This window comes from Octopus sinensis, linkage group LG25 (assembly GCF_006345805.1).
Source record: "Octopus sinensis linkage group LG25, ASM634580v1, whole genome shotgun sequence".
In the NCBI taxonomy this organism is placed as follows: Eukaryota; Metazoa; Mollusca; class Cephalopoda; order Octopoda; family Octopodidae; genus Octopus; species Octopus sinensis.
Window position 1 is genome coordinate 1,153,172 of NC_043021.1, and position 13,611 is coordinate 1,166,782.

General features: G+C 34.8%; 1 protein-coding gene across 1 annotated transcript in view; it reads right to left on the minus strand.

Moving 5' to 3' along the window:
• Positions 1-10,624, minus strand: part of LOC115224477 — a 19,969-nt gene extending 9,345 nt beyond the window's left edge. The window contains exon 1 of the mRNA XM_036513409.1: positions 10,611-10,624. The gene's annotated coding sequence lies outside the window, so the exon portion shown is untranslated. The remainder of the gene's footprint in view (positions 1-10,610) is intronic.
• Between the last annotated feature and the right edge of the window lie 2,987 nt (positions 10,625-13,611).

Sequence of the window (13,611 nt, forward strand, 5' to 3'; positions counted from 1 at the left end):
GCATGTATATACACGTATATGTATGTATAAAAAAATCAAGATACGTAATTGCAGCAATATTAAATTAAAGTAGCAATCTATGTATCATACATAATGTATATATACTGTCGATAGGCCAGTCACTGCAGTATTTATCCCGGGATAACATCTCTAATGGACTTGCTGTGTTCGAAATACAGTAAATAATGTATATAGACTGCAACTTTAATTTAGTACTGCTTCAGCTGCGTACAGCGGATTTTTCATCTGCCAGGTGGCTCTTTGCAACAAATGCGAATATTTTATTCACTTTTCCTTATATCAGAAATTATAAAATTCTTGTCCGAGAGTGTGGCTGGCTGTGAATATGCACCATTAAAAAGGCTTGAAATGGCCGATATGCTTCCGGTGTTTTCACTGGGCGCTGATGGGACAAATTTTTGTCTCCCTCTGATGTTTATTGTTTTTAACATAGCAAGTTCATAAGAGACGGTATCTCAGGATAAATACCTCAATAACTGGCCTACTAATAGGGTGTATACAATATGTATGCTCCACTGATACATAGACGGCCACACACACACACACACACACACAGGTACAGACACACACACACACAGAGGCACAGACACACACACAGACACACACACACAGAGACACACACACACACAGACACACACACAGATACATACACACAGACACACACACAGGTATTTGTATTCATTATTTGTTGTGTGATAAAAGCGTGAAATGTTACACGAGGTAGAGATGTTAAAGCAACACTTCATGAGTCAGTTGGTATCAAGAACAAGACAAACATTCTGTGATCAGAGGAGGAGGGATCCCCTGTTGAAGTTTATCAAAAGAAATTTCTCTGGGTCTTTAGTGGTGGGTATGTCACACACCTTAGACTAACACACTAACACCAGTGACACCTGCCAGAAATAATTCTCAAATCACCCTGAATTCAAATGCTACATCAGCCACTTCTTGACATAGAAAATGGCGAGAAAGTTACAGCAAGAATGCTTTTGATTATATGTCAATAGAGTGGAGGACAGCATAAGGCTTCCATAATTATTCTCCAAATACAATTCATTCTGACAATTTTTGGTAATGGAATTGAGAGAGAATGTGACTGTCTTCCACTTTGGTCATGTTATTGGCTAATCTTCGGCAATGTTTTCGGCTGAAAGTTGAACAATTCCAGTTGTTTATAAACAATATTTTTGTGACTTTCATCAGCTCATTAAACAAACTGGCAAAAGTCGCCAACATTATCAAAAGTTTACAAAACATATGATGTGTAACCTCGTGTAACATTTAATCTTCATAGAATCCAACAAGGAAAGCAGGACTGTGACACATCTATCTATCTATCTATCTAGAGGATATATATATATATATGACCCAGTAGAGGGACCAGCTCCCTAGTAGATAAAGCAATTAAGGATATGAAGCCAGGAAAAGCCCCTGGCTCACCAGGAATCACTGCTGAGATGCTTAAAGCATCTGGTGGTGTGGGCTATGGCCTAGACACCCACATTATAAACCAGGTAGTACATAATGGAGTCATACCCAATGGCTGGCATAGCAGCACCATAGTCAACTGCTACAAGGGTAAAGGTGATGCTCTAGATAGAAATAACTACAGGGGTATCAAACTGTTGGATCAGGTGATGAAGGTCACGGAGAGGGTCATAGCCCATCTCATTAGGGAGAGAGTCTGCTTAGATGAGATGCAGTTCGGATTTGTTCCGGGTAGAAGCACCACTGATGCCATATTCCTGGTTCGACAACTGCAGGAGAAATACCTAGCTAAAGATAAACCCCTATACTTAGCTTTTGTGGACTTGGAGAAAGCCTTTGGCAGGGTTCCCCGATCCCTTATCTGGTGGGTAATGCGGAAACTGGAGATTGAAAATCAAAATCCGCAACAAGGATATCCAGAGGTAATGCAGTACGATTGTTTCAAGCAACTCCATTTAATTGAACAATACAATCATTACATCAATTTAAATGCAATCCTCAGCTGCATAATAGAATTTAATTAAAATAAAACGGATGGCCACATAAGTATAATTTTACCTAAAACCTCCAAGAAGGAATATGCTGTCTTCACTTCTAGTTTTAAATAATTAAATTATTATACATTGTCCATAAGTTGTCTCTATTTATGTTAGTAAGTTGTGTATATATACTTCATCATAGTTTTTAGGGATTAAGCTATTTCATTCCTTTTCTATGGTGTTCTGCCCTACTTAATCATTTTAATACTTCTTAATACTTTATAATTGCCTTTAGATAAACCTAAATTCATACTTAGCTTATATAAAAGAATATGGGTATCTTCAAAACTTAAAAAATAAACTGCTTAGATTACAATTTAATTAATATATAGTTAACTTGTTCTTTCGCCTTAATGCTAAATCTTCTTGATAACCCTAGATTTTTAACTTTATGCAATATGGGTATATTGTTTAAAATAGATTCAGTAATTACTTTATTTATCCCTTTCTTAAAGTGTTCTACCCTCATGATCTTAGTATTTATATTGGCCTTTATACAAGTAGCCCTTCCAATTAAGTACCCCTAAGAAACTGTAATATCATGTACAGATTAACACTAATAATTTTTAAAACCTATATTATACCTCTTAATTTAAAATTAGTATATAATTAGAATGTCCTATAACATCAATATTCCTTTCGTTAATACCAAGTATCAGTCTTTATTGATACTAACTAAATAAATATATAAATAATTTTTAGTTTAGTATACTTAAATTATTATACATTTTCTATAAATCTTCTATATTGATGCAAATAAGGTATATATACTTTATCATGTTTTTAATGATTATGTTATTTTCTTCCTTTTCTATGGTGTTCTGTCCTACCTGATTATTTTATTATTTTATAATAGCTTTTATTTATAAAATAAATCTAATTTTTATACCTCAATAAATTCATACTTAGCTTATATAAAACAATACTGGTATATTCACTACTTAAAATAAACTGCTCAGATTATAATTTAATTAATATATAGTCAGCATGTTCTTTTACCTCAGTACTCCTTTATTAAATACCTATTGATCAATATTCACAGATACCATCTGATAAGTTAGTATTTAAGTATATAATATGTATAAATATTAAACTATTTCTAGATAATTTCTTTTCCTCCCTCTATTGCGGTAAAAGTTTGGTATATACTCAAAAGTATTCAAAAAAACTTTTTTATCCTTTTGTTATAATATTCTTCTTAATAATCCTAAACTTTAACTTTATACAATATGACAATATTGTTTAAAATATTTTACTATAGTACCACATGATAAGATTTCCCCTGCTTTCATTACTACTATTGGCTTGCCCCTTTCATTGTCAGCTAACATCTTGATATTAGATTTCCATTACCAAATCTCATGATATTGCTTCAAATAAATCTTGATAGTTTTTTATAACTATACCCACTATGATTTCTGTTGACTCCCTCATCCCCCTTCCTAGCAGGCACTACTCCTTGTTCTTTTAGCCTAAGATATACAAAGATTTGATAAAGTAGTCTATAAATTAAAACTGACCCCATAAAACAGAGAAAGCACAATCTGTAACAATTCTTTCTTCCTGATACCTTAGTAGCTTCTAAGCTGAAGTGAAGGCAGCATACTCCTTGTCTTTCTCCTTACCTTCTTGGAGATCTTAGGTAAAATTACACTAATGTGTCCATCTGCCTTAATTTAATTAAATTCTATGTCTTTATGCAGCTGAGGATTGCTCTGCATTTAAATTGATTTAATGACTGCATTGTTCAATTAAATGGAGTTGCTTGAAACGATCGTACTGCATTACCTCTGGATATCCTTGTTGCTTATTTTAACACACACACACACACACACACACACACACACACACACACACACACACATACACACACACACATACACACACACACACACACACATATATATATATATATAAATATATATATACGTTTAAATATAAAGAAAGGATCAGAGTATACAAAGGAGCCATGAAGAAATTTGATAATATATTATGTAATCATAGGAATGGGAACAAGTCATGGAATACTATAGAAAGGACAAAAAAGAAAATAGGGAAGGCCAACTCTTAGTATGATAGCCATAAATACCAGAGTGTCATGTTCGTTGACACCACCCCTGGAGGTGAACTGGCGTACCGCTTTAGAAGGACCCTAGACAAACTTAAGCTAAGAATTAAGGTTGTTGAAAAGCCAGGCAAATTACAGAAGCTACACACATAATAGAAAATAAACCTAGCCTGAATAGAAAACTAGAATGGAGCACTAGCACACACCACAACATATGACGATAGAGGATCCCGAAAACATAATAAATACACAGATAGATAAACAAATAGAAATAAATAACTACATATATATTTTTTTTTCGATTCGATTTATTATTATTATTACTAGTATTGTTGTTATACATACATACATACATACATATGTAATGATAATAATAAGTGGATGTAAACACATGAACAAAATAAGAATAAACAAAAACAACAACAACAAAAACAAAATACAAATTACATGAACGTATATAAACAGAAGATACAAATATTACAGGCATCCCCCCACATACACACACTAAATAAACATAGACGCACCTAGAGATATAAGCATGCGCAAATAAAGACATACAATAGAAATACAAAATGGCTGACGGTTAGTAAGGAGAGACACAAATAAGAAAGAAGAAAACAAAGGACCACTGATGCGGTCACAGGAGTGTGACGAAAGAACTCTGGCCGAAATAAGATTAAGATTAATGTAAAAAATAAATAACACTGAAGCAAAATAACACCAAATATATAGTGCGTGTGTTTTTATTGGCTAAACTGGCAAAATGACCATTCCGAAATATAACTATATATATATATATATATGTAAATGTAAAAAAATACAAACTGGGACAAGAACGTGAAACATTTAGAAGACGATACAAAAAACACAGACGGGACATTCGAAGCCTTCAATCTTCAGTCAAGAACCGGATCATCTTCGCAATTTCGGCTGATTAATCTTGAGATTGCTCCGATCTGGCCAGCCCCAAAGGAAAATCTAAGCCAAGCGCATGAGATTCCTTGGAAGAAAGCCTCGAATGTATACAACACAGGGACGGAAAACGGACGATGTTACACGAATAAAAATACAAAAATACGTAAAAACAATAATGATAATAATAATAACAACAAAAACAGGACGTCACAGACAAGTGTCTTTTCGACAGGACGAGTAAATTTTTGAGCTGGCGTTAGAAAAAAGCCTTAGGGCTAGAGAGAGACAAAAAATGTGTCTTGCCGCAACGGCTGCTGACCACGAAGAGGCTAGCAATCGGTTGGCTAGTCAAGTGTGAGGGAAAGAGAGAGGAAAAGAGGGACAGATAAAGAGAGAAAGAAGGGGAACAAGGAACAAGGAGGGGGAGAAGAGAGAGAGACAGATCAAAGTGGAGTGCAAAGTGTGAAAAGCAGAGAAATGTAGGAGAGGGGAAGAGAGACATTGTTGTAGAGTCGTACCATGTGTTAAAGATATATATATATATATATATATATATATATATATATATATATATATATAAAGAGAGAGAGAGAGAGAGAGAGAGAGATTCTGTCCGTTGGCGTGTTTGTTTGTTTGTCCAAAATTAAGCAATGATTCTACACTAATTGTGCACAAACCAATGAGGAACTGCATCGAGGCAAATATTTTCACTGGTTGTGATAAAGGTGACCCCGTCTTCGTTCCTCGCATACCAGTTATACAGACATCTAATGTCCCATTCCAGTTTAAGCCTTTATAGTTTCCTATCACACTTTCTTTACCATAAGCATTAATAAAACTCAGAGCTAAGCACTAAAAGTTGCGCGATTGCAACTTGAAGAACAAACAGAAGTTGTTGTGTGTGTGTATGTGTGTGTGTGTGTTGTGTGTGTGTGTGTGTGAGAGAGAGAGAGAGAGAGAGAGGAGAGAGAGAGAGAGAGAGAGATTCTGTCCGTTGGCGTGTTTGTTTGTTTGTCCAAAATTAAGCAATGATTCTACACTAATTGTGCACAAACCAATGAGGAACTGCATCGAGGCAAATATTTTCACTGGTTGTGATAAAGGTGACCCCGTCTTCGTTCCTCGCATACCAGTTATACAGACATCTAATGTCCCATTCCAGTTTAAGCCTTTATAGTTTCCTATCACACTTTCTTTACCATAAGCATTAATAAAACTCAGAGCTAAGCACTAAAAGTTGCGCGATTGCAACTTGAAGAACAAACAGAAGTTGTTGTGTGTGTGTATGTGTGTGTGTGTGTGTGTGTGTGTGTGTGTGTGTGTGTGTGTGTGTGAGAGAGAGAGAGAGAGAGAGAGAGAGAGAGAGTACTATGAACAAGATTATACCACTTACAAAATCTTTGTTTTCTAAATAACAATAAACAGGGTGGCGGCTAAGATTTACGTTATGTTTAAATAAGTGGTATTTTTTTCTCCCTAATATACAAAAGCCGCACCTCTTCCTTTTATTAAATGCATTCATTTCAACAAAGAAAAGTTAATTTTAACAACACCTTTTATGTTAAACACCTGAAGCTGTGCTCGAATAACATTCATGACAAGTAGTCATAATATCATGAGACATAGGAATGGAGTTTAGTTAGGATAAGTGTTCGTGTTTGGTAGTGAAACAAGGAAAGATTGTCAATCGGGCCTGGAATATTGCTATCAATGGCCTGTCTATCTCCCTTGTCATCAGTAATGTTATAAATATCTCGGAATCGACGAAAATATTGTAAGTTGGTGCTGTGAGTGAAGCTAGAGTGACAAAAAACTACTTCAGCTGACATTTGAAGATACGGAGGTAGAGTGCCGAGATTAACCCAGACTACATTTGAGTGTCGAAATGTGTCACTTGGACAACATCTACTGAACAGTAAAGGGTTTCGCATTCTCGAAATACAATCGATTAGAGATACAAGGAAAAATTGCAAAGCATTCCATAAATTCTCCACTTGAGGTTCCTGAACACATTCACACAATAATAAATGCATTGAAGTACACGTAAACAGTAATGAAGTACACACACTAGTGAACTAAAGTGACACACGTAACTACAACTCACAAGAAGTACCTTAAAACGAAGAGCTCTGCCATTTTGTTAGGGAAAATGTTATTAGAAACCCATATATATACGTTCCAAAATATAACTACAAGTGGATTGTTGGCAATTTTTCCCTGTCTTACTTTTCTTTTGGACTTTCCTCTGTTTCTGAAGAAGAGCTTTGCTCGAAACGTAAAACACTCTTTCTTTCCTTCCTTAAGCGTCTTATTAATTCTTTGCATGTACCACGTCCTCGCGTTGTTTTTTTTTTCTTGCTTTTTCCCCCCTAAGCTTTTAGGATTATATATATATATATGTTAATGTCTCATTTATACCTGCCTTATATGGCTTATAGGTTAAATGAGGCATGATTGCCCTTACTGCCGAAACAGCTGTCAGATATGATATAATTACATATTATATTTTATATTTTATATTTCTATTTCCTTGTCTAATTATATTTACAATATATTTTGTATAATGCCTTTACTGTTATGTAATGGTGTAATAAAGTATTGATTGGGTATCATCTGATGGTTGATGTTTGATTGATTTAAGTATGTTTCTCCATTTTCTAATTTTGTAGTATATATATATATATATATATATATATATATATATATATATATATATATATATATATGTATGTATGTATGTATGTATGTATGTATGTAATATGTGAGTATTATTCGGTAGCCATGATAAAACTCCGAGTTTCGGATGCCGAGGTGGAAATCCACGCCGCTATCTCTTCAGTTATCTGGCCATCGGAAAAATGCTAATTTACTTAATATCGAGGTCACTTTCATTTTTTTGTTGTCTTACCATTTTTATCAATATATATATATATATATATATATATATATATATATATATATATATATATATATATATATATATATTGCCGAAATTGCTAAGATGATCCGGTTCCCGACTGAAGATTAGACGCTTCGAGTGACCCGTCTGTTTTTTTGTGTCGTCTCTTTGTGTGTTTTTGCGTTCTTGTCCCACTTTGTAATTTATATTTTATATTTAATTTCTATACACACACACACACACACACACACACACACACACACACACACACATATATATATATATATATATATAGAGAGAGAGAGAGAGAGAGAGAGAGAGAGAGTACTGTTCTATGATGGTAAGATCAAGAAAACAAGTACGCCATCTGGTGAGAGATAAATATTATTTAATAAACACAATGCATGTTTTTATGACTTACTATTAGTAGCTCATGAAAGCGTCTCAGACCGCATTTATAAACACGTTCGGTGTCTTAGTGCAATCTTCCGGCTGTACCCAGATGACAGGACAAAAGGTGAGAAGGAAGTAGATGCAAAAAGTGGAAGGTTGAAAGATCGGAAGATGAAAACACAAAGCTTTGTTAATGATACCCCAAATAATGAGTGACGATGTTAAACCGGATGACGGGTAAAGTAGGTCTACTAACTTAGTAGAAGAGAGCAGGGTTTCAATTCAGAATACGAAGAGCTGGGTAGATACCAGAACACACCCAGTCCATGTTTTTACAGTTCCGCTTATACACCTTGATAGAATTGCGATATATTCTGTTTGGCTTTCAAATGAATTTGCCATCGCGCTGCCATCTCATATGCGCGCGCGTACGTGTATGTATATGTATGTCAATGTATGTTTGTGTATGTATATATGTATGTTCGTATTATGTTTACCCTTAGACGCACACACACACACAGATGTACAAAGAGAAAGAAGGATTCAGAGAATCAAACAGAACTCACAATTAACACTCCGCAGGGAATCCGGCTATCAGATAATACAGTAATTAAGTTAAGGATGCAACTTAATAGTATCAGGCGCCTGAAAATCCAAGAATTATAATTGTAGAGCATATAATAATAATCAATTAAAATCCACTCACTGCCCATCCATCCATCCATCCATCCATCCACACACACACACTTCAAAAAATTAACAAAAGCAGAACAGTCGGAAAATTTTCGAAAAAAACCCCCCAGAAAATTCGTCGCTAATTCCTCATCAGTGGACGTTCAAAAGAGCATTATAATTTCGAGCCTTTAACGTTGATATTATTTACTTTTGATGGCGCCAGTGGCGAAAAGATACTGGGAATAACTAATGGACGGTCAACGACGAAAACAAACGTGACAAAATAAAATATACGTATACGAAAAAAAAGAAACAGTTATATAGCAATAATAACAATAATAATATTATTATTATTACCTCCTCCTTCGCTAAGACAGAGATATTGTTTTCAGTCGCGTTTGTTTGTTTGTCAGTGGACAAGACATCTCAAGAACCGCTGGATGGATTCGGATGAAAGATGACTGGTATGAGCTGATTAGATTTTAGGATCGATCCAGTACCGGACAAGGATTCTAGATTATTTTTCCTGTTTATTTACTTAATTTTTGAGAGTGGTCGGGTTCATTTTTAGTATTCTCGTTTGTGAGAGCAGTCGAGTTTATTTCAGATATTCTCATTTTAAAAATCATCTCTGGCTAATCGTTGAGAGGACGTTGGTGTTGCTTTGGCAGAGGTATGCGCTTTCTGAGTACTCTTGTTGTTGTTGTTATTGTTATTATTATTATTATTATTATTATTATTATTATTATTATATTATTATTATTATTATTGTGACTGTTGGTGTAAATAGGAAAGAAATAATTTTACCGTTCTTATAATTCTCAAAAATGTGGATGTAATTGCTGTGTTTGTGTATGTGTGCATGTGTACACATATACATATATACATACATACAAACATACATACATACACACACAAACACACGCACATATCTATGTGCATGCATGCATACATACATACATACATACATGTGTGTGTGTATATGTGTGTAGTGTTTGAAGTGGTGTACAGATATTGAATATCAAGAAGAAGGAGGCAGTCAGAATTTTGGATAATTCTTTACCAGCACTTTCGTACGTTCAATTAACTCTTCAAGATATAATGCAGAAAAAATGTCTTTCGCCTTATATATAAATTGAAGAGGATATTGTTTTGGTTTATGTAGAAGAGGAGAAAGAGATAAGAGGATGGAAGGGGAGAGAGGGAAAGAGAGAGAGAGGAAGACAGAGGGCCAATTCAAAACAGCATCCTCTTTTCGATTTATATATAAGGTAATAAAGGATTATCCAAAATTTTGACTGCTCCTTCTTCTTAATATACATATATATATATATATATATATATATATATAAAATAGTAAAAAGTGAAAAAACTATATATATATATATATATATATATATATATAATATATATAATATATATATATATATATATATATATATATATATATATATATATATATATATATATTATATATATATATATATATATATATCAGGTCATTAAGAGTGAAATGTCCGATTTTCTTATGCACCAAGTTTGACAGTCGTTAACTCTAATGTTCTATCCTGACAATTCTTTGTTTTACAACATTGAAGAGTTACATCATTACTTTTCGAAATGCAATTCATGGTGTCTGATTATATTGTGAGTTTTCTCTTGTAAATCAATTTTTATGAACCCATCGATAGATCAAAAATTCGTGTTATTTATGAATCAATGTATCCCAGACAGCTCGAAACATCAGCGAGGTGTTTAGTGAAAATGTGACGAATGAGCGCACTGTGCGTCAATGGTTTGAGAAGTTCTGGTCTGGTGACTTTACTCTTGAAAGTCAGCCCCGTGGTAGACCTGAGACTAAGGTGGATAAATATGAACTTGAAGCGGATACATCTCACACTAGGCGTGAGTTAGCAACAATATTTGATGTTTCGATTCCAACTATACTGGACCATCTGAAACAAACCGGCAAGATAAAGAAGCTGGACAAGTGAGTAGCAGACGAACTGAACAACGGCAAATGACACGTCGTCTTGAAACTTGTGTTCTTTGCTCTTACGGCATAAAAGCGAACCATGTTTGCATCGTATATGGTTTATTTTCAATAGCAAACGTTGTTGCACGGTTGTTGGATAGAAACGAAGTGCCAAAACACAATTCCAAAAAGAATATTCCCCGAAAAAAGCTAATGGTGTTTGTTTGGTGGTCCAGTGCTGGTGTCATCCACTACAGCTTCATGAAACCTGATAAGTCAATTACAACGGATGTATACATCAACTAATCGGATGAAATGATGAATCAACTTGCAATAAACTATTGAGATTGGTCAATTGAGACAGGCCAATTCTCTTCCGAGATAATTCTCGGCTACATGTTACATAAAGACTATATATTTATATATATATGAATATATGAATGGCAAACAACTGGCATCTGGTCAGATGATGACATTTATATTTTGATACAATTTGGAAGGAGAAAAGACTGCTTAAAGAGTTTAAATCAGAAGAAATTAACAAAAAGTCCGACTGAGGAATATTTATATAGTTGTGATATATGCTGATATACTCCCGGAATAGTTATAAGGTATGTTTGTAGAAATGATATTAGTGGATTAAGAAAGGTCGTCATAAGTAAAATCTAAAACTGAAAAAGAAGGAAGAAGGTTGTGCATATTGAGCCTCGTAGCCGTTTTAAGATTAGGTGTGCAGTTAGTGCAACTCCTTGCAAACAATCTGAAACTAACATATTATAACGGACTATCTACTCACCTTCTTTCTTTTTTTCTGTTTGGATTTTACTTGTCATGACCGGCCTTAATCAATTATCTCGTATTAATACAACAAACTTACCACATAATTATTCCAGGAGTATATCAGCATATATCACAGCACTCCTCATTTTTTGATCTCTCGTCATTTTAAACACCTTAAACAAGATCTATGTATATATTTGAAGAAATATTTATATACACAACCTAGAGACTCTGCTTCCATAGGTTCCAAGGTTGAAATTTCTACATAATCAATCAAATCGTTAGTAAGACAATGACCCCCCCCCCCCCGAGAAAAATATACCTACCAACAACCTTTACATCTACCCACATCTTGTGAGCATCAAAGCACAACAAATTTCTCAACTAACAACACCATGACATGCTCTGCTAATGACCTCACCTTCTGACCAGCTAAAACATACCACCTTCTTATATTCTTTTGTGGAACCTTAAAAATTCCTTTACAAAAAACAGATGACTCACATTTACTAAGTTTTTAAATGCTGGATTGAACTTGCGAGACTTCGACCTTTGCGTTATCAAAGCAAACGACTGGTAACAATAAAACCGAACGTAACTGAAACTAATGACACATACGCTGATTAGAAAGAAAAAAGAACTTCCTATACCTGCCTACGTAATTTGTGTGAACCACTAAATGACAATCCTATAAAGCGAAGCTTACACACATGTTTACAAAGTTCTACACGCATGAAAAAATTCTCAACAATAACATAAACCCAAATTTAATCAAAGTTTTTCCACATCTCTCCAATCATAATCCATCCTTCAACCTAATTACCATTCAACAGAAACCCACAAACCCAAGGACAATTTTATTTCAACAGGAACTACATAAATCCAATAATTTCAATGTATTGCAGTCCGACGATGACTTTGCTAGCCGAAACATCGAAGTCACTGTCAACAATATTCATGATTAAGAATAATAAATTTGAACTCTACAAAAGTTTAGAATGACCCATCAGATTACTGTAAAATTGTTTTATTATAACTGAACATACAAACAAACATAAATATGCGTATACGTGTATATGTGGGTGCGTGTGTATGTGTATGTATACATATGATACGTGTGTGTGCTTGAGTGCGTATGTATGTGTGAGTGCGTTTATGTTTGTGTGTGTGTGTGTGTGTGTGTGTGTGTGTCTAGGTGTACGTGTTAATTCCTGCACTGGTATTTTTGGAGAATGGAATGTTCTGACTTAGAATTGTAGGAATTCTAACATTTGCAAAATCCATTGTTTCGTGACTTAATAAAAGCAGTTGTTTGTTTAAATTAGCAATGTCAGGGGAGTTGAATATGAGGATATAAGCTGGTCAGTGGTAGGATGGCAAAATGTCAGGGGAGTTGAATATGAGGGTATAAGCTGGTCAGTGGTAGGATGGCAAAATGTCAGGGGAGTTGAATATGAGGGTATAAGCTGGTCAGTGGTAGGATGGCAAAACGTCAGGGGAGTTGAATATGAGGATATAAGCTGGTCAGTGGTAGGATGGCAAAACGTCAGGGGAGTGAATATGAGGGTATAAGCTGGTCAGTGGTAGGATGGCAAAAGTCAGGGGAGTTGAATATGAGGGTATAAGCTGGTCAGTGGTAGGATTGCAAAATATCAGGGGAGTTGAATATGAGGATATAAGCTGGTCAGTGGTAGGATGGCAAAATGTCAGGGGAGTTGAATATAAGGATATAAGCTGGTCAGTGGTAGGATGGCAAAACGTCAGGGGAGTTGAATATGAGGGTATAAGCTGGTCAGTGGTAGGATGGCAAACGTCAGGGGAGTTGAATATGAGGGTATAAGCTGGTCAGTGGTAGGAT